Raw genomic sequence first — 23,207 nt, forward strand, 5'->3', positions numbered from 1 at the left:
CTTTTGCACCCTCAGGCTTTTGTGGGTTCCAGTGCCGGCTTCTAAGGGACTTAGGTGGGAGTCCCAGGAGCATGTAACCAAGGCTGGCTCCCCTTCAACAGCTTCTGAAGTTTCATTTAGACCTAGGTGACCAACGGGATTGAAAGTCCGCGGGATTTTGTTTGTTGGGTTGTTTTTGTTTTTAGTTTTGAAACTGCCTCAGCACAAGGATTGTATTTGATAACCATTTCTGGGTACAACTTGGTTTTAAGCAGCAACTGCCTATCTGCTCTCCCACACCTCTTTTTAAGTATCTCTTGTCAGTTTATAGCTGAAAAACCGAAAACTAGTATATGGGGCCAAAGAGGATCCTAAAACAAAACATATGCTAGGTGGTAGGATGCGTTTTATGAGACTATATGCAAAGGCATTGGTGTATTTTCTAAAATGGGATATCCCAAGAAATAACAGTAGTATCAAGAGACAAACAGTGTTGTCTGGGGCTGCCAGAATCTTATTTTTATGGCAACAGTGCCAAAAGCAGATATGACTGCATCCATTTGTATTGTTATTATAAGCCATAAAATAGTTTGTTCCAGCTGATTAAAGTTATGTCATATAGAGTCAAACCAATTTTTACAAATGGCAATACAAGCAAGGTAAAACCTTTGACAGTTATAGCTTTGGAAGTAACATAATTAGATTTTTCTGTTAACTTCCTTTTCCCTGATTATTAGGGTTATATCTATCACTTTAAGAATAAATGAAGGTCTAAAATCTGTGGTTTTTAAAAGGCTATTTTCCTTTGTCAGTGACCTGCAAGTAGTAGGCTTCAACATTTTGAGGCCATCATAACTAGAGATAGCTTCACGGTTATAACTGAAATTTTAAAAATTTGATTATTCTTTTTATTAATAAGTGTTTATCTTATTGGGTGTTACAAATCCATTTTCTCCTTTCCAAAATGAATAGTTTTGTGTATATGTATATATTCATAGGCAATATCTACTTAAGTATTATACTCAAATTTAAAAATAGCTCTAAGATTTGTATAAAAAGAAATTGGTTCGAGAATAGTCATTATGCTTATTAAGAAATATGGTTGTTGTCTTATAAAAGATTTGTAAAAGCTAGCCGAAAAAATGTCTTACTATAAAAGTTTCTTTTCTTGAGGGGAGACTGGCAGATGAGTATTTTGTCCTTTTACTGTAATATATTTTTTCTTTTAAAAAGGCCACTTTTTTGAGTTAAAAAAAGAAAACCAAGTTCTCTATTTCTAAGAGTTTCCTTTTTATTTATATTGTGATTTGGAGTGTAAATAAATTTTACATAGCCACGGGAAATAGAGTGTCTTGTTTCATGTTTTCAATCTCTGTTGCAAGCTCTAAATGACTGGTGTCATGTCTAAAAATATATTTATTTGGCTTGGCATTTCATTTTAAAAAATTTGATGCACTGCAATTAAATTATCCCAGAATTTTCAGCAAAGTAGAATAATACAAAACCCACTACTATTGTTAAAAAAGATAGGCTGTTAGAAAGCTCACATTTTAATTTTCTAATTATAAAATTAAATTTATTTCCCCCAGTGACATCCACACTTTACACAGAACTTAAAAAGAGGGGAGATAATCTTTTTCAAGACTTAGTGAAGTGTTAGGTAATTTAAGAGTGCAGGTATTTATTATATTTTTCATTATCTTTTGTTTTTCTATTAGGTAAATGCAGGAACAGTGAGCATTCAGTGAAAACAGGCCCCCCTTCATAAGGAGTTTATTCACCATAGTTCTGTATCGCAGCTGCTGATCATATTTCATGGAGCTGTTAAAGCACTTAAAACCTAAAATTAGGTACTGTCTGGTTGTAAATATTTCAGATCACTCATTTAACCAAATAGAAAAGCGTGCCTATCAAAAGCAGAAGACATTTAAATCCTCTCATTGAAGAGCTGAACAAACCTCCATCACCTTGTTATTTTTTCAGTGAGAGTATAATCATGACCGTTTCTTTCTCAAATGGATATTATTCTCACATATTATAAACTCTTATAAGATGTCTCCCTGTAGAGTATCTTAAACTAATTGTATTTAGAAGTGCAGTTGGGGATTTTATTACAATGGTTACTAGGTGAATGAAATCAACACCATGAGGAATGGGGATGGCTTTGCAGTCTACCTGCTTCTCTCATGAATTTTTCCCAGTAAACTACAAAATGACCTGCTCTTTTAGGCATTTCTTCTAGAGGTGGGTGAGATGCAGTGGTGTATTTCATTGCAGTATGTATGATACTGTGTTTTGCAGCTGGAGATATTTTAATGTGGGGCTACACCGAATATTCATTAAATTATACAGGGAGCCGAATTTGGTGTCATTTAACTTGAACTTGAGTGGAAGAAAATAAACAAGAATCCCATATTCAAAAGCAGTACAAGCAAACTTGATTGCTTTTAAGAGGTCTGAAGACTTTGTAAACATTACTGTCACCTAACTTTGCTTGTGGCACTGCACTTTAGTGCGTGCCTTTGGGGATATGCCATTCGACTCTTGAAGTTTGTGGTTCTTAGTGTTCCCATCCATGTTTTCACTAGTAAAAAGGTACTGAAAATGAATACCACTGCCCTGTTTCCCCTAGTTCCTTTTCGCGCTTCCAGAAAAAGAGATGAAACAGATTAATTTAAAAAATAGAAACCATTTTGGATTATCAAAACCACATTCATATGGCGACTTAAAGCAGTTTCAGAGCATACACATCTGAGTCTCCCTGTAACCTTTTCTGTCATTGAAAGGTGCTAATTGATCTTGGTGCACTGACATAACGGTATAGTTTGATATTTGAAACCTTTCAACATTGGTCTGGCCCTTTTCTCACCCTGAGATTTCAGTGCATGACTGATGAAGAATAGTGACCTATTAAAATGTCAGAAATTCTAATGCAAAAACATTTTAATACAACATACTCATATGTTAAAGCTTTCATTATTTATAGTAATTAAAATTACTTTAGTATACTTTTTAGGCCATGGGATAAATTGCTTATGTTATCGTGCTAGAATTTTTAGGTATCAATTTTTCCACAGGTATATTGTTTTTAAGATTTAATTTTTTTAGGCAATCTGACAGCTGTGATCACATTTGAATACTTTGAAAATGATGGGCCTCCCCGGTGGCGCAGCGGTTGAGCGCTGGGTTGTGAAGCTGCTCGCGGCCTCTGCGGCGCCGGTTCGATCCCCGGCTGCTCCCCGGCCACCGGAGGAGGGTTCCGCATGGCGCGCAGACCTCTCCTGCCGCCCGCTGCTCCCCTCAGCAGTGTACTTCGGTCCTTCTGCCTGCTCTGCTCCCGGCTCTGGCTCTGGTGAATTCTCTCACCCTCCCGCGCTTCTGACTGTACCCAGTGCATGTATAAACAAAACAAATAAATAAATAAATAAAACATGCCTCTATTAAAAAAAAAAAAAAAGAAAATGATGTAGCATTAACTAGAATAACCATCTTAAAATTGCATGCCTGAAATATACTTTCAAAAGTATCTTAAAGTGTATTTTAAGAGTTAAATGGTCAGTTTAGTATTTGTATAGTTACAGTCTTTCTGGGTAAGTCACTGTCATTGATATCACTGTTACCGTCATAACATTGTAGCCAATATTTACTGAGGAGTTTATGCCGGACACTTTAAAGTGTTTATCTGGATTAGATCATCTTTATCTTCTTAACTGTGCTATAAATTAGGTACTTTTATTATTCCCATTTTACAGATGATGACATTGAGGCCCAGCCTTGCAGGGGGTGAAGTCATGATCCCAGCTCTGCACTGTGACTACAGATCCCCTACCTATAAGCAGTGAGTTAGGCAGTTGCTTCCATTGGGGGTATATGAGGTCATGTTCAGTGGTAACCAACAGATACTTAGTTCATATATTAGAAATACATATTGGCATGTATTTCTTTTTTACCATATTAGAAAAATATTTTAAATTTCTTACTAAATCTGTAATTTCATGGATATTATTTAAGATAAGTCTGAAAGGGGGAAAAATGTAAAAGTATCTAGGTAAAGAATCAGGTCCTAGGCTAAATAGCCCAAATCAAGAAGGTTGGTAACAAATGACTGAATTTGGAGAAATTTTTATTTTAGAAAGCTTCTTGAAGTGAAGAACTTAGAAAGAATACTTTTGGATATGTAATTTATAGGTAGAACATCCCTTTTCTTTTCAAGCCTTATCCATTGATTAGATGTCATCAATTCTATAGTTTTTTGTTGTTGTTTGAATCTTGAATGCTGGTTATGAATCCCAAATCCACACATATTTGTGGAATCAACTAGTGAGTACTGCCTTTGTATCTCTAGAGGCATGTGTACATTTCTAATGGGATCACCTGTATTTTCGAAATACTTTCAATTTACACAGGTAATGGAATTTACCTTTTTAGGCTATCTATCTAGGTGAACACGTCTGTTTTAGAACTTCAGCGTCTTTTTCCACTAAAGCAATGGCTTTCCTTTGTTATTTATTTATGTATTTCGTCACAGATCTCTTTATTCAAGTAAAAGCTGACAATATGCCCACTGGAGAATGTCACTACTCTGAGTGAAGCAGGATAGGACATGGGTGGCCTATGAGTCACTTGCCAACATCCACTTGTATCACTGAGACGTCCTACAGGCTCTGTAAGGGTCTTCAAGTGTGTGAACTTAATGGCTTCTCTGACCAGAGGCATCATTCTAGAGTACCTGCTGTGGTATGCTGGTATATCATCCACTAAAAAACAAAACTAAACAAGAGGCAACACTCAAATACCATACTCTTTCTCCCTTTGAAAATATGTCGACTAAAGGCATGTCTGTTCACTCTCATATAAGTGGAGTCTTCTTTTTAAGCTCTCTGCAATGTTATTTCAGTTTAGTGTTTAGTCAAAATATTTTCCAGATAGAAACACATGTCTGAATGAGGCACTGAGCATTTGTATGTGCAAAGGTTTGCTTTATTAGAGCATTTGTTTTTCTCCTTTAAAGACTGTAAAGAAACATCAGCAGTGGCATAAATTCACTTGACCTTAAATTTTCATGTCAATTATGGCTACTGTTTCTGTTACCCTTTCTTCTTTCTTTTTCAAGTGCAAGGGACATTTCCTTTGAAATTCTCCAGTTAAATCATAAAAATTTACACTCATATGCCATTAAGTTTAATTCTACTCACAAAAGCAGTTGGGTTAACTTTGAAATTCTAGTCTTAATCGTAGGTGTACCACATATTGGGAAGGCTTATTCTCCACAAGGTCATATACACAATTCACCGACCTCGGCCTGTGCCCAGCAGAGGGATCTATTCATTGCATTTCACCTTAGACTCTCAACTCCCAAATGTTAAAGGATTTGCAAAAAACCTGAATGTTCTAAGAGACTGAATATTTCTAACTTAACCTGTCTAGTGTGTTGAAAGTGATGATGACTTGGAAAGTCAACAAGCCTCTGAGTTAGTTCATTCTTTTCACTTAAAATTTTACACACTTAAAATGCAAATATGTGTCCATGTATGGTTATGACTCAAGTAATTCTCACCACATTTAATCACAAGGTGGGTGAGTCACGTTCAAATTTCCTTTTGCAGGTTTTCAGTAATCTCCAACTGTGTTTCCAGTAGGTAACTTAAGAATGCAAACCTCAGTAAGACTGTCAAGAACAGCAATAGTACCAAGATTTTTTATAGGAACTTTTAGGTGTTACTATAATATTCTGTTTTATTTTCTTAGTTGACCCATGAAGAATTTTAAGTTAGTCTGTTTTATCTCCAGAATTGTTGACTTTTAGATTTTAAAGGCTTCACTCAGGAAGATATCTAGCATTTCTGGGTATACGTAAAATGTTTTTTAAAGGTTTATTTTCATTTGCATTATCACTGTCATTGAAGACATTTAAAAATTAGAGAAAGATTGGGTAGGCTCTTTTTTCACTGTATGATTTTGGTAACTGTGAGGCCCTTAAAGTCTCTGTAATACATTTTTCTTTTTCTGGACATATGCCATTCACAATTCAAAATGAATGGCCAGCATATTGAGTGAGCTAACCATGGAAACCAAGGTCACAGGTTTAATCCTCAGATTACCACCTTAGTGTTAGGGGGACACTTGTCCTACACACACTTTTTATCATACTGTCCTTTTAATAAAAAGCGTAGTTGAAGTTTCTTCATTGTTTTTCTTGCTTCTTCTTTGGAACCATTTTGGATATTGTCGGACCTGTCTCCAACACTCACCTCTCCATCTCCATTTGTTCACATTTCACTTTGACTTGTTTCTATCAGGTGTCTCTTTGACTTAAATTCTTAAAAAAATTCCTTATTGCCTATATAGCACAAATTCCAAATGTCTTAGCAGGACATACAGACTTGCTGAGAACCTTGCTCAGATTGCCATTCTCATCTCTTACCACCCACTCAAAAGAAATCACTTCCTCAGCTATATGGAAAACTGCAGTTCTTATATATATCCTGGTCATTTCCATTTCAGTCTTTGTGTATGTGATTCTGTTTGGAAGATACCTCTTCTCTGCCTGTGAAACTTCTTTTCAACTTCTTTTCCAAGATTCAAGATGCAAAAATCTTACTAACTCTGGTAAACCTCTCTTACCTCCAGAGGTTTAGTCATTTCTTTTCTCTTTACTCCTGAAGCATCCAGCTTCAAACTTTTGTGTATATTTGCCACATAGAAATGTAAGAGGTTATGTGAGTTTAATTTCTACTCTAGATGGAGAATTTACTGAATTGATGGCCAATATTTGTCTCCTTAGATCTCTGATAAGCAGCAGTCAGAGAATTCCTGTTGAATGAATGAGTGAGGGAAAAGAAAGTGAGAGCAGTGCTGGTGGGTCTGGACATCCTCTGTCATGAGATCTGTTAAGAGTGGGCGCAACTAAGACCATTACAAGGCAGAGTGACCTTAAGAACAACTTTAGGGACTTTTGGTATTAGCCCAGTGTAATTACAGTTCTCAATTCAGGCCTTGCAAGTGAGTATGCATGTATATATGTAGAAATGTATTTAGTTTCTTCATACAATGGGAAGTCAGTGATCTAGTAGATAAGTCAGGGATTCTGAAAATCTCTGGCTATGTGGGTATTTCATAAAACTTGAAATCTGAGGGACCCAATTCTTAGCGTAGTGGTTAAGTACAAAGAATTAGGGAGCCCTGACTTTTGTGAAGACTCTAATGATCAGTGTGTCACTTAATCTGGTTCTACTTCAGTTTTCTCATGTGTAACAGAATATACTTAATGTTGTTTATGAGAATTCAAAGAGTGAATATACATAAATCATTCAGAATAGTGTTGATATGAGTATTGGCTATTATAATTATGGTTGTGTAACCTGCATTAGATTATCTCAAATGTTTCAGAGACTTATAGAGCTCTAAGTTCTTTTTTGGGCCAATAAACTGCGTACCATAAATTTAGTACTCTGGGCTTATCTTACAAATCTGAGACTGTATTTAGAGCCTCAAGAGAAACACTACAGGTACTCAGATGTCAGCGTTGGCCATTTGCGTTATACAGCGTTTCTTTTAACAAAGACTTCCACTTACAGTAATCTAGATTTTTTTAAGGGCTTTAATCTATGGGGTTCCTCAACTACCCTCAGCAATTATAAACAATTCTATAATGATACTCTTGTTTTATAGCCAATATTTAAGATTCCTCATTTGCCTTTCCCTAATTTGAAGCCACTTATTATAAAGAATTTATTTAATTTTAAGTTGATAGTGGGCCTAATGAACTCAGTGGAAACTTTTTAAAAGATAGCTTTGAATAACACTGTCAATCTTGTCTTTACAAAGACAATGGGAAGTTACTAGCATTTCTAATTCTGGATTTTATCACTTGCTCCTTTGTTTCTTTGTAGTGATTACACTAGTCCCTCATGACCCACAGGAGGGATAAATTCAAAGACCCAAGTGGATGCCTGAAACCCAGGATCCTCCATCCTTACACACACATATATATATATACCTATTATAAAGTGTAATCTATAGATTAGGCACAGATTCATAATAGCAATAACAAAATGAACAATTATAACAATATACTATAATAAAATTTATATGAAAGTGCTCACTTTCTTGAACAATATTTTATTGTATGTAGTATTTTCAGACTGTAGTTGGCAGTAGGTACTGAAACTAGGGAAAGTGAAACCGCGGATAAGGAGGGGGACTACTTGTATATGACAGATTGCAGCTGAGGGAGGAAGGAAAGTTAAAAATAAAATGTTATTTGTCAAGGTCTCCTTTTTTTTTTTTTTTTTTTTACTACTTACCTGGAACTGCTGCCATAACAGATGTATGAAAAATATATTGTTAATATTGTTGTTCCTGAATATTTCAATATATTTAGCCCAGTACTTCTCAGGATGTGACTGTAGACATTCAGGGCTGGCTAATTGTTTGTTGGGGGTGTGTGTGTGACTGTCTTATGTGTTGTAAAGTGTTCAGTAGCATTTCTACCCACTAGATGCCAGTAGCACCCTCCTTCCAGAAGACAGTATTTCCAGACTTTGCCTGATGTCCTATGGGACCAAAATTACCCCTAGTTGAGAACCCATAACCAGAGTAGATCTTAAGATCATTTGATAGAGCCAAAATGTGCTCAAGCATTATGTATGGGAGGACTGTTCTCAGGCAAGTGTGGATAATCTTCATACATTCCCCCCAAGTTTATTCAGGTAGTCAAACAATGCTTATTTGTCTGCATTGATTGACAGACTTTACATAGAGGGAATTCACAGATAAACTTTACACAACTTGACTATCTTCGACATAGTTTCTTTTTCTGGAAATAAGATCTGAGGGAGGGAAGTGCAGAATACCTTGAGAAGTATGCAGAAAGTAGACATTTATTTGAATCACCTCTATACCTGCTCTTTCTATTATTTTTACTGTTACTTGCTAGTAGGTACTTTTGATTGATTTTAAGTAATGAAAATTATTTGTCCTTTTCTGTGACTATTCAGTAATAAGAGACTTTTACTATAGTCTGTAGTATTAGAAAAGGTAAAGTTGCCTATACTTACAACTGCCCAGATGAAAATACTTAGTGGATGAAATCATTTGTTCATTTGTAATGAGGAATTTTCAAGTGAAGTATGTCTTAGGTTTCAGTTTGTGCCACAATTTCAGGATCTTGAGTTTAATTGGTGCAGTCTGAAGAAAGTAAAAATGAAAATAATGCTTGTAAGAGCTCCTTTCTTGAACTATCAATCCACACTGTGTTCTATTGATATTTCTATAGGTTTAATCAACATAAATATTTAATCTATAAATTGATGTGCAGTTTTGTGTAAATGTGACTGTGGTTTGAGCACTAACCCTCTGACCTCTGTGTAATTTAGTACTCATGAAAGATATTTAAAAAATGACCGAAAGGAACAAAACAGGCACATATAATGCTCGTGTAAAATGACAGAGATAACTTGGCCTACATGCACTTTAGGTTGAGTGTGCCAATTATTTTGAAATATGAAGCAATTACTATTATAAAAATATGATTAAAATCATGTCTACATGAGCCTCAATAGTAGAGGACATTTTTTCCCTCACTAGTAATTGTAAAGATGCTTGAAATTCCACACATATCTAATTTAGTGGTTTTACTTTATTGTATGAGGCAGGTAGTCAGGTTACCTGGAAGCAGTCAGACTGACCTAGGGATGCCACATCACTTACTAATTCATGCTCAAGCAGGTAGGGCGGAGGTACTTGAAAACAAACCTGGTCTGTCTGTCATCCATCTGTCTTTCTCTCCCTTACCTGTCCTTTGATTTATGCTTTCATTTCAGAAATGTGCTCTTATCAGGGAGAAAGTGACTACACATATAGCATAAGCTATGTGACCAAAATGGGTTTCTGTTTTCTAAGAAGAGCAGGACCCTTCTCAGCTGGGCAGCCCAATGACAGATGGGGACCATTCCAAGGGACTTGAGCAGGGGCTCTAAATCAGGGGTTTAAGTCATGAAATTTTCAGACAGTGGAGGAGGGTTCTGCCCCCCATACATTGACAGAAGCCCAAAGAAGGCACAGCAAACCTCAATTCCTTCAGGCACTTTATGCCTGACATTGAACAGGAAGCCTTCTAGCCCCTTAGTCACTGGATATTAGCCAGCAAACTAGGGATTCTGTTTTTCCAAATGAAGCCTTCTTGGGTTCATAAATCAGCAAACTCCCCAGAGAGCTCAATTCTGCTTTCTCAGGTTGATTCTTTACATAGCAGATTCTAATGTGGCAAGACTTACCTATTTTTTATGACTGCTTTGTAGCATGAAACACAATTAGGCACTTTTTTTTTTTCTCTCCCTGGGATAGTCTCACTTCCCTTGTCCTCCACTGCTCCAACATCCTTAACCTACTTGCCTCTTACTCTTTTGCTGCCTACCTGGACAAAAAAAAAAAATCTTCTCACTTTTCAAGGGCAGCTCAAGTATCACCTCCTCTGGGAAGCCTTCCCTCAGGTTTCGGCAGAATTCGTTCTTTCCTTTCTGTAAAAACATAGCACCTATTTGGGCTGTTAATATAACAGTACACTGTGTTGGGGCTAATTATATGTGAGTGTCTTCTAGAGAGATTCTAAACTCACTGAGAGAACAGATCATATCTTTCTCCCTTTGCAGCCCCAAGGCATAATGGGGGGGGTGTTATTGATGGGTATGTTGATGGGAATTCACTAACTATACTATTCCGTGCCTGTCTTCAGAAGACATACATCCCAAACCAGATTATTACAGAGAATGATAATGATTCTCTTTTGTTTATTGTCATGGAAGTAAGTTTATTGTTTATTTTCTATTGTAGCTTGTTAATAACTTCGTTTGTACTAAAATATTGTTGACTTTCTGACGGAATAAAAGATATGTTCAACTTGAATGTATTCAGTATTGAGTGTTTGGAATGTACTGAAATTAAAAGGACATGCTTACTTAAGGTTTGTGTATGGTCTTATTACTTCCAGTATTCTCCAGAAACAAAGTTTGGCCCTTTTTGTTTTGTGCTAGGATATAGTTATGATATTTTGAAGAATTTTTAATCCATGGAATTATGAATTTTATCTGAGAAGAAGCATGTTTTTCTGTATTTGTTCATGTCAGTGTTTCAAGATGCGGGGACCAAAAATTACATCTTTTCAAAGTATATCTGGCCTTTTGGTGAGAGAAATTAGGTCTTTCTCAGACACAATTAAGGAAGGGAAATTTTTTGTTTAGTTTCTAGTGGTTTGTTTTTAGGCATTTTCCACAAAAAGATGAACAAAACTCTTGAAAAACCACTAACTTGTTTATTTAGGGAAGAAAACAAAACCTTCCTATGTCCAAAAATAATATTACATTAAAATGATTGTTTCCAATAGTTTCAAAATTTGTGGTTTTATTTCCTTGTGTGAGTCATTTCTGAATGTCATACATGATGGCATTATATTCTGATGAGGCATATTTGCTCTCTATTTTGGTAGGTCACATTATGTAGCTGAGAATCAGATCAGAAAAAGAATTTAGCTGAATGCTCCATTTTGCAGCTAGATTCTAGATCAGACACAATATATGAATTATTACAAAAGAAGCTAACAAGAGGACCTTATGCTGGGGACATCCCAGCTAATACTCCCCACTCTACAGCTCTTGCTGTCTTCTTTCTTTCTTTCTTTCTTTCTTTCTTTCTTTTTAAAAAGATTTATTTATTTATTTATACAAGCACTGGGTACAGTCAGAAGCGTGGGAGGGTGAGAGAATTCACCAAAGCCAGAGCGGGGAACAGAACAGGCAGACTAACGAAATATACTGCTGAAGGGAGCAGCGGGGGCCACAGGAGAGGTCTGTGTTGTCATGTGGGACCCTTATCTGCTGCCAGGGATTGAACAGGCGCTGCAGAGGCTGTGGGCAGCGTCACAGCCCAGCACTCAACCGCTGCGCCACCAAGAGGCCCTTTTTTCTTGTAGTCGATGAAGACTTACAAATAGTGGAATGAAACCACCTTTGTGTGTATCCAGGCCCTGTGACTATTCATCAGCTGTATGTAGTCTTGGGGAAGTTATTTACTGAGTCCTGTACATCACAGTTCTAGCCTACATGAACAGGTAATAATAGTAGTACCTGCCTCATGGAGTTGTTGTACGGAATAGTTGAGTTCACAAGGCAAGATACTGAAAAGTCTACATAGCTTGAATTGATTACTTTAAATAAGCTGTTGAGTGCATGTAAAATAAGAGTTGTTCATGCTGCTGAAGGCTTTCATCTTTTTAAGTTACTCTTTTTTTTAAGCCAAAGTAATCTATACTTGCATAATATATTTAAACAGGAATGATAGGCATTATATTTTTTTACATTATTTTTTATTTTATTTTTTTAATATTTTATTTTATATAATTCTTTTTTTTTAAACTTTTTTTTTAAAAGATTTATTTATTTATTTATACAAGGACGGCAGGAGAGGTCTGTGCGCCATGTGGGACCCTCGCCAGCAGCTGAGTATCAAACCGGCGCTGCAGAGGCTGCGGGCAGCTTCACAACCCAGCGCTCAACTGCTGCACCACCGGGGAGGCCCATTTTTATATAATTCTTACATCATTTTTCATTTTTGCACAATGTATGCATTTTCATTTTGGTTGTATTCCCTCCCCACCCCCCCACCCCGCCTATTTTGACCCTAGTCCTTCCTCTTCCCGCCCCTTCCCCCCCCTTGTGTGTCTCTGGTTTATAGTTGCTTGTTGATTTTGATTTTTACTTTGTATTAATTAGTCTTTTTTCTGGTCCCTTATTTAGGTTTTCTAAATTCCTGCTATGAGTGAGACCATCCGGTATTTTTCTTTTTCTTTCTGACTTATTTCGCTGAGCATGAGCCCTTCCAGCTCCATCCATGTTGCTGCAAATTGCATGTGGTTATCTTTTTTGAATGCTGAGTAATATTCCATTGTGTATATGTACCACATCTTCTTGATCCAGTCATCTATTTTTGGGCATTTGGGTTGTTTCCATAGCTTAGCTATTGTAAATAGTGCTGCTATAAACATAGGGGTGCAGGTGCCCTTTGGAATTGATGTTTCTGTGTCCTTTGGGTAAATTCCTAGGAGTGGAATTGCTGGATCATATGGGAGCTCTATGTTTAGTAGGTCAAGAAATCTCCACACAGCTCTCCATAGTGGTTGGACCAGTTTGCTTTCTCACCAGCAATGCAGGAGAGTTCCTTTTTCTCCACAACCTCACCAACATTTGTTGTTGCTAGTTTTTTTTTTTTTTAAGATTTATTTTATTTATTTATTTATTTATTTATTTATTTATTTATTTATTTATTTATTTATTTTTTTTATTTATTTATTTATACAAGCACTGGGTATGGTCAGAAGCGCAGGAGGGTGATAGAATTCACCAGAGCCAGAGCGGGGAGCAGAGCAGGCAGAAGGACCAAAGTACACTGCTGAGGGGAGCAGGTCTGCGCCCCATGTGGGACCCTCCTCCCGTCGCCGGAGCAGCCGGGGATCGAACCGGTGCTGCAGAGGCTGCGGGCAGCTTCGCAACCCAGCGCTCAACCGCTGCGCCACCGGGGAGGGCCAGCTAGTTTTTTTAATATATGCCATTCTCACTGGTGTAAGATGGTATCTCATTGTAGTTTTGATTTGCATTTCCCTGATTACAAGTGATGTTGAACATTTTTTCATATACCTGTTGGCCATTTGCATTTCCTCTTTGAAGAAGTTTCTTTTTAGCTCTTCTGCCCATTTTTTGACTGGATTATTTTCTTTGTTGTTGCTGAGTCTCATCAGCTCTTTGCAGATTTTTGTGATCAGTCCTTTATCATTAGTGTTGTGTGCAAAAATGTTCTCCCAGTTGGTGGGGTTTCTCTTTGTTTTTGTTATTGTCTCTTTTGCTGTGCAGAAGCTCTTTAATTTGATGTAGTCCCAGCTGTTTATCTTTGCCTTCACTATCACTGCTTTGGGTGATGTGTCTGCAAAGATGGATAGGCATTATATTTAAGAGAAATAACTGGAAGAAAAGAAAAAGCTCTTCTGGATCATGGTTAATGCCCTTTATATTGATCTGATGGCTGGTGACATGCAGTTGTTTGTCTAATAAAAATCAGCTGTTTACTTTTGATTTGTGCATTTGATGGTATGTATGTTCCACTAAAAATTTAAAAAGACACAGGTATATTTAAAGTACAGAGTTGATGTTTCTTGGTTCATGTCCTCCATGTTCTACAAATCAGGGCAAAATGTATGTCTGTGTGGATCCCTTGACTTCCTATACATGTGTAAATGTAAGAACCAAGTAAAGATGTAATTTATTTTGTTTTACATTTTTAATGCTAACAGATCATCACTCTCAGATTTGCTTTTTTTTTTTTTTGGATCTTGCATACTTTCAAAATCAGTACATTTAGTCTTGAGTACTTTTATTTAATATTCATATATGGTTGATAATTTAACTGTTCCCTTCTTGGTGTTTATTTACGTCACTTTCATGTTTTGACCATCACACAGAATATTGTAATGATGACACTTATAATTTCTTTGTACGTCTGCCAAAAATTCCTGAAGATAAGACTCTGGTTGAGTCCGTGTGACATGAGTAAGCAATAAAGCATGTGTATATTACGTAGATGGTGTCAGAATACTTTTCAAAAAAGGTTGTAACACCTTTTGTCACTGGGATGATGTGTGTTTCTGCCTCATAAAAACCAAGGGCAAAATCTTCTGCCTAAAAGAATATTGTAATTATTGTGCTCTTGTGAGGAAGCCTTATACTGTTAGTTATACCTCAATAAAACATAAAAGAGATTTATAGCACTAAATTCTGCTAGATTTATACACTAACTGTAATAGTTCACTGATAAACGTAAACAATTCAATTAACTACAAATATAAAAAAATCTGTTATATAAAATTAATATCTCACTTAAGAGTTATTATTACTCATTGATATGAGTGATCATTATATATGTGTGTATATAGGTATACTCATAGTTATTAAACAGTTAGGAAAAGGAAATCAATGCATGACATGTTCATGAAATTTGTTCACTTAACATGATAAAATATCAAGAGAAATGGCTCTACATTTGATATTATTCATGATATATATGTATACATATAAAATTATGTCTTAAGAATTAAATCTTTCAGAAACAGTTCTGAACACCTCACACATATTATTATGGCTTTTTTACATATAATTGAAAGATACAGACATTGATTGTTAAAAATGAGACTACTTTATTTTGAATGATGGATAAAGATTACTACATGTGAAAATACTAACTTGTCAGTGTGCCAATTTGTGTAACTCTTTGTTTAATGAGAAAGTTAAAGTTAATGTATTAAAATCCAGAAAATTGCTACTCCAGTCCTGCTCCATGTAATGTGATGATTATAATTTATTTTATTATTTTTTTTAAAGATTTATTTATTTTTATACAAGAGCTGGGGTACAGACCAGAGGCCTGGGAGGGCGAGAGGATTCACCAGAGACAGAACGGAGAGCAGAACAGGCAGACTGACTGAAGTACACTATTGAGGGGAGCAGAGGACGCAAGAGGAGAGGTCTGCCACGCCATGTGGGGATCTCCCTGGCTGGCTGGGATTGAACCCATGCTGCAGAGGCTGCGGACAGCTTCACAGCCCTGCGCTCAACCCACTGCGCCACCAGGGGAGGCCCTGAATAAAATTTAAAACAAGTGTATTAATCAGTTACTTCACTGTTAGATTTTTATATGTAGAAAATTTTGTCTCCAGAATAAGTTATTTGTTACAGTTTCTGGTTAATTAAGATTCTGTAACTTTTATTTTAACCTACTGTCTTGAAGTCCAAAGAGCTAACTTATTCCTCTAGCACTGAATAAATATGGCTATCAGTTTTGTGGGTTTTTTTTTTCCCCTGAAGAATTTCCTGTTATTCTAAGGGATTCAATAGGACTTATGCACATAAAACTGAAAATTATATTACTATAGGGAAACTGCTTTGTGCCTTTGAGAGGGAATTCTCTTGCTAACTTAAGTACTACATGTGTGTAGAATAGCTAACATTTTCCTCCCAAGAAATTTCATGTATGCAGTTAAAACACTCTTAAATTGATTAAGGATTGTTATATATTTCCAGAAGCACTCAAGAGTACTTTTATGGTTAGAAGAGTGGAGTGCATTAGAATGCCAGAAACCAACGAATACGCTAGAGGCCTTCAAAACCATGCCTGCATTCCTCCCTTTGCCATATAAACACGTGCGGCAGCCTGGAAAAACAAAACAGCTCCCATTCTTCCAAATGTAGGTGAGCCTATGATGATAACACTTCAACTGGCTTGAATATTAATTTGATTCCTTTTGTTAGAAGTAATTTTTATTATAGCAAATGCAGTGGAGAAGTAATAAATATGACTGGTATTTATTTCTCAAGTAAAGTATTATGTTACATTAGATATGACCATTTACTTTTATACTTTTGGAAAGTGTATTATGCTACTACCACCACCGTATTTTGCTATTAATCAGGGAAACTAAAAAATGTTTTATAAGTGTTGAATCAAAATTCTCACTGCTATGAGGGAATTAAATTTCAAGCAATATACTCCTTTTACAGGGTGAGAATCTGAAGCAAGGAGAAATTACAAGGTTTTCCCAAAGCTGTACCTTGAATCACGGATACATACAGAAATGTTTGCCTGATTCAACATGAAACTTCGTAAAATAGAAGCTATCTATTTCCTGACATGTGACTTAGGAGGGTTTCCTTATTTACTCATTCATTCAAAAACAATCCTTGTTCTTTGAATTGAAAGATTGATGCAAGGACTATTAATATTATTTTGAATTAATTCATTGTATTTTTTTAATGACCTTTAGAAAAAAATTAAGGCAAAAAGAAATTAAGCCCAGATAGGGCCAAAGTAATGTCTATGAGAAGCACCTGAACTTCTTCAGATGCTTTTAAGTTTCATTCAAGCGCTTGAACAAGAACACAACAGAAGCCTTAAAGAGGCCTGGAGCAGAGGATGGTGACTAGGAGCAACTACATTACTCACAGGAGCACAAAAAGTACCAGCAACCTCCTCTTTATAACTAAATGGATGTCTTTATATTGGTTTAACCAAGAGGGGCAGCTTATTCTGTTTCTCTATCATCTTTCTGAGTTTTCAAGTCTTACATTTTTCATTTTACTTACTGTGATTTTTCTGACTTATTTAACCGGTACCTTTCCAAGCTTTTATTACTCGCCTCATGTCTTTCTGCAAGCTTGAAGGTTATATTTAAAATGAATAGTATTTCTTTGGGTCATACATGCCTTCTTGATTTTACAGCTGGTGCCACAGTGACTTCAAATGAGAACAATATCTAGAACCTCCCTCTAGCATAGTACCCTGTAGCAGAGAACCAAAGACTGTAGGAATGCTTTCTGCACTAAACCGTTTATACAGAGTAGAGTCAACAATTTCATGTTGGCTTATTTTCTTGTTATTTTCTTTTTTTGCAGTCATGAGACCATACTCAAAGTTGATTTTGACTTTATGGCTCATCAGCTCTTCCCCTGGAAGAGTACTTTCCCAAGAGGCTCCTCAGGCCCAAGAGCACTTGAAGTCCTGGGAACTGAACCCCTAGATTCTACAAATAAGTTCAAACAAACCAAACCTTCCTGTAACTTAAAATTAGTCTACTTTCTCTGCATTAATTTTCCTAAAGTATAGTTCAGTCTTAACCAGCATACAGACAAAACCCTATGGTCTTTCTCAAAGGAACATTCTTAAGGTTTTGAAATTTTATTGTCATTAATTTCCATTTCAGTGAACTGGGTTTCCCTTACATTTTTTGTCTGGAGATATTTTATATACATTAATACTGATCTATATGAATTTCATGTTAATTTAAAACTGAATGGTTTTAAAATAATGATGTAGTATGACCTAGTTCATATTTTCTTAATGCATTTCCTGGACAATTATGCTTTTGTGGCTGACTGAATTCCCCATAATCCCTCTTGGGGAACAAAGTAGTTATTTAAAGTTGTGGTCTTATTAAAATTAGGGGGTACTTAATTTGAGGAAAAAAATATTTAGGGGTGACATGAATGATAGTACTCTATTAATATCTAACAACCTGCCATACATCTAAGAGCAGGATTCAGTTAATGTTTTGTGACTCTGATGGGAAGACCAGTGTGAAAGTTCTGGAAGCTGGATTTTAAAATAATGAAGAGTTGGCAGAAGGAAGGAGTTCTGTTCATTGGACCTAAGATCCTTCATATATGTAAGTATTATATCTAGAGATTCATATGATCAACCTATAAGTAAACCCCACATTTTTCAATGTTCCTCATAATCCCAAACTAGAGAAATAAGACTCAAAATAAATAAATAAATAAAACATCCTGCAGTTAGTCACTCATGGAGTTCAAATTTATTTGAGACATTATTTTTTGAAATCTTACAATATTAGCCCTTAGAAAGGTCTTTGGGTTTTTAGAAGTTATAATTGCAGCTTTTGTACATGTGATTCCTACTTTGAATGCTGTTACAGAGTTAATGGAATACTTTTATATTCTGATGCTACAGGAAATTTATTGAGTGGAAAAAAAAAGATGTTCAAGTTTTCCTGGACATATCAATTAAAAATTGAGGCCAATCATTTTCCTCAGATGTCCTGAGATTTTGAAAATTTTGTTAGATGTTAAGAGGGTTCCATTATTCATGTCACCCCTAAATATTTTTTCAAGTTAAATAACCTTACTTTTAATAAGACTATATTTTTAGGGCCTCCCCAGTGGCACAGTGGTTGAGCGCTGGGCTGCGAAGTGTCCGCAGCCTCTGCAGCGCCAGTTCAGTCCCCGGCCGCCAGTGAGGGTCCCACATGGTGCTCAGACCTCTCCTGCAGCGCCTGCTGCTCCCCTCAGCAGTGTATTTGGTCAGTCTGCCTGGTCTGCTCCCCGCTCTGGCTCTGGTGAATTCTCTCACCCTCCCATGCTTCTGACTGTACCAAGTGCTTATATAAATAAATAAATCTTTAAAAAAAAAACTATTTTTAATAAAACGTCTTTGCTTTCCTAAAGGGAAAAACAGTCTATTTTGGGGAATTCAGTCTAGACACAAAGCACAATTGTCTAGGAAGTACATTAAATGGAAAGTAGGTATGAATTAGGTCATAGCACCATATTTAAGGAAATCCCCAGCTAATGTTTACTATAGCTATTCAAGCAAGTAACTTGATGTTAGGTAAGTAAAATTTACTGTTGCTATTTTATATCCATCATGTTTATTTCATTGTACATCAGGAACCACCTCTGTCCAATAATAAAAATACCTAATTTTCACATGTCACACCTTGAATCCTGAGAAACTGGTGATATGGGAGAGTTGAGAGGAAAAGATATGCTGGTTTTTGCATTTCTGGTGTTACTGTCATTGCTGTTGCTAGTTTCGTTTATGTAGATGTACGTATCTGTTTCCTCAGCTTTATCTTCAAATTGTTTCTTTCACTAAATCTAATTAATTTATTAACTAATTTATTTCTTTTTTTACTGTATCAGTGTATACATTAAAAAAATTGGTTGTTTTCCAAATTTGTGTATTTTTTTTTTATAATGGGTGGTTCCTTCAATTTTGTTTCATTTCCTTCTATCTCTTTATTTTAAGCATACTTACATAGTATTTTTCAGATTGCTCTGTAATCTTGAATTTTTTAATTTATTTCCCTTTTGTTGCATCTGTTGTCTTTACAGTGTTTTGATTCCTTGTGTAGCTCATCTTATTTTTTTTAGGCTTATTTATTTATGCATAGAAGAACAGGTTGTAGACCAGAGGTGCTGAGGGTGAGAGGATTCACTAGACACATAGTGGGGAGCAAAACAGGCAGATAATACTGCAATAAACTACTAAGGGGAGCAGCAGGTAAGACAGGAAAGGTCTGCTGTGCCAATTGTGGGTTAGCTCCCTGGCCGTGATCGAACTCAGGCCGCAGTGATGGGTGATAGGACTGAGTCTTAACCCCTACACTACCAGGGGAGGCCCCAGCTCATCGTTTTTGATGAATTTCCCTTTTGGAATCTTTTGTGCCTTGTGGAACCGTTTTGCGTTTGCTTCCCATGAAATCTGTAGATTTCTAACCTCTGGATCAGTCTTGATTTTAATTCTTTGAATGGAGGTTTTCATGCCACAGATACAGCAAAAGTCCAAAGTTTATGTTTGTGTGAGGCTGAGGTTTTTTGCTTTATCTCATGTAACTAATTGGTTTTATTCTTGCCCCAGGGCTCTATCATATGACAAATTTCCTTGCTGAGTGTGATGGCAGGCTGAGTTTTTCTAGCCCCTTTTACTAAAATGGCAGACTACTCAGGTTCTTTCTTTTATGCATTGCCTCTTACTTTTGTTTTCTTCTCATCCCTGTAAATGAAGATAATGACAATAGAAACAGTAACACACAAACCCAAATATATTTTTACTGCTCAAGTTTTCCATATCTTCAGTTTCTCAAGAATAAGGTGTGATGCTAGAAAATCATACCATACAATTATAGTCATATATTTTCTGCATCCTGTTGATTTTTTAATCTGTTCTCTCTCATATACATTTCTTCTTTGGGCTTCTTTCAGCTACCATATTGGTCCAGGTTCTGTTGACTTTTTACCTGGATCATCACAATGACTTTCAAGTTGCCCCTTAACTAAGGTGTTGTTCACCTGGTTTTTCAAAAATCTGAGGTAGATGTGTTTTTACAATTTTATCACAAATATTCTCTTTTATATGCATTTAAGGCTATCAAAGTATAGTAATAACCATTGTTATCTTTCACTAATTCATAACTTCGTAGCATCCCATGAACAATGAATGGTCATTCCTCTCTCACACTTTCTCTTCTGAAAATGTGTTCCCTTCTGTTTCACAAACCCATCTATAATTGTGCTATTGGCAACATCATTTTCTCAACATCAGAGAAACTAATCACAATTTTTATGTTACATAGAATGGCAAATTAAAAAGGTAAAATGTTAATGATTTAATCAAGGTATTACTCATTTTTATAAACTTTCATGTTAAGACCATTGACAAAGATGGTGATTTTTGACTACTGAATATAGAAGGTTAATGCAACTCCTGGAAATTATTGGTTAGTAAAATATTCTTTGTTGAGCAGAGTTAAAAAAATCATTACATTTTCACAAGAAGTTGCATAGCGAGTACTCTACTATATAATACAGTGTTAAAGTGTTTTCAAGTCAATATTTGAAGAGCAAAATATAAAGAAAAGATTTTCTTCCACTCCATCTTTAGTAATCAAATGGCTTATATATTTGAGCTGCATGATTTCATTTAACCCTAACAAATTATGATACAAGAATTGTAGTTGTCGCTGTTTTATGAATGAATAACATGATATTTAGAGATAGTAATTAACTATCCCAAGGCTGTATTGTTACTCAGTGAAAGGCAAGTCATTTGATGTGTGCTCAGTACTGTTTTACAGTCATTTCTTCATTTGAAAAGGTCTTAGGTATAGAGGAGAGGTTTGGGACTGAGAGAAAAAGCACACTGCTTCTAAGAAATAGAAGTGGTGGTCTATTGCATGACTACTGAAGAGCTAGCCAGATGGACCGTTTGATGTGCACCAAAAACTTAGCAGAATCATTAAGAAGGATGGTTTGGGAGGAGCAGCACTGTAGCACAAGAGGAAGGAAGTCAGACTGCAGAGTCTTCTTGAGTATTTCTAGGGATAATAAAAGTTGCTCAAACTCAGAATTATGTCAGATGTCCTTATGGGACCATTGAAATATAAATGTGTCTGTGTTTCCTAGGATAACTAGACAACTATCAACAATTAACAACTAAGCAATTCAGAAAATCTTGGATAGTCCTACTTGTGAAAAATTAAGTGACTATAATTTACAATTCCAGGAAGTTTATTGCCTTCCTGGGAACTTATCACATATGAGCTAAATGATTATCATGAAATTGAGCTTCTTATAAATTTTTTAGCTTGAGAAACATTAACCTCATTATTGAACATTTTGCAATGTTCAAATTGCAATGCTTCATCTTTATAAACAGTTCAAAAATAACCCAGCATTTAGTTTAGGGCTTGGCTCCGTTTAAGGAGATTGAAGTCTAGCAAAATGCTCGTTACTGTTCACCCAGATCTGTTTCTTGGACACCTTTACTGTTTTCCTTTTGTACAAGCAGGGAAGAGAGTCACGTGCATGGTCAAAGAAAGCCCATCTCCACCTCTCTGAATAGTTGGCCATAGAATTGGAGCTAGGTGTTCTTTGTGCTGTTGGCTTTCCTCTCTGGCATGCTGCCTGAGCAGTTGGAACCCGCCCGTGCCTGACCCAGCTTCACAGAGCCATTAATGAAATTTGAAGGGCAGTGCAGCTAACTTGGTGCACAGGAGGTGAGAGCAGTGCCCTGGACAGTTGATCTCAGCTATATTATCATAATAATGTAATGAGACATTGTTGGCCTTCTTCTATACCTGCAGCTTTTTAAGCATTATGCTTTACAAATGAGAAAATTTAATTGAAGGCTATGAGGCTAGCTTATGGAGCATAAGGAAGAATTGAACCACCACGCAGTAAGAAGGGCAGAAAAATAATGAGACTTCAGGAGTAACAGGACCCGGGTACTTAATTTCAGTTAGGACTTTCTTGCCATCTTTCATTTTTGCTCCTCTTTCTGGGTCAGCTCCCTCTCTGGCTAGCAGACCAGTTTTCTCTGCATGACTGTAAAGAGCTCCGAAGTTTTATATCCTTTCGATTTGCCACCGAAGGAGGACTAGCTTGATTCTTCCCCACATCCTAAGCAATAGGAAAGATTGTAATGATTGTTAGAAATAATTTGAAGCAACTAGAAACCACCTGGGGAATCTAATAGGTTATAAAGTAAATATGGATCATTGTCACAGACAGTCAAAGCTTAATTTTTTACATGATATGTTTCTGAAAATATACTTCCAGTTTGAAAGTCCAAAGGTCGAAAACATCAGTTAGCTGTTCTGAATGATAGAATGAAAGGGAGTGGCTCAGGAAACCATCAATTCTTCAGAGACCCCACCTAGTTTAAAAGGAGACTGTCACAGATGTGATGGGTAGGACTGTCCATGTCCCCCATGTGCCTCTGTTCCCATCCCAGGGTCTGCACGGCTACCAGAACAAAAGTTTGGACAACAGCTTGCAATCTTTAGATATTTCCCTAGGGATTGATAAGACATTTGGGACGTGGGTGGGGAGATG

At 36.3% G+C, this 23,207-nt stretch overlaps 1 protein-coding gene across 10 annotated transcripts in view; it reads left to right on the plus strand.

Annotated features, from left to right (window-relative positions):
* EYA4 (EYA transcriptional coactivator and phosphatase 4) overlaps positions 1 to 23,207 on the plus strand; it is a 241,808-nt gene that overhangs the window by 1,954 nt on the left and 216,647 nt on the right. Inside the window, exon 1 of one of the 10 annotated variants that reach the window (XM_054697848.1) lies at positions 16,078 to 16,268. The exons of 7 other annotated variants lie outside the window; for them this stretch is intronic. The gene's annotated coding sequence lies outside the window, so the exon portion shown is untranslated. Of the gene's footprint in view, positions 1 to 16,077; positions 16,269 to 20,596; positions 20,685 to 23,207 lie in introns of those variants that run through there. 2 more of the 10 variants (XM_054697849.1, XM_054697850.1) reach the window with 2 other exon arrangements.

The sequence above is a fragment of the Talpa occidentalis genome, unplaced genomic scaffold (genome assembly GCF_014898055.3).
Source record: "Talpa occidentalis isolate TD23 unplaced genomic scaffold, MPIMG_talOcc4v2.1 talOcc4.2, whole genome shotgun sequence".
In the NCBI taxonomy this organism is placed as follows: Eukaryota; Metazoa; Chordata; class Mammalia; order Eulipotyphla; family Talpidae; genus Talpa; species Talpa occidentalis.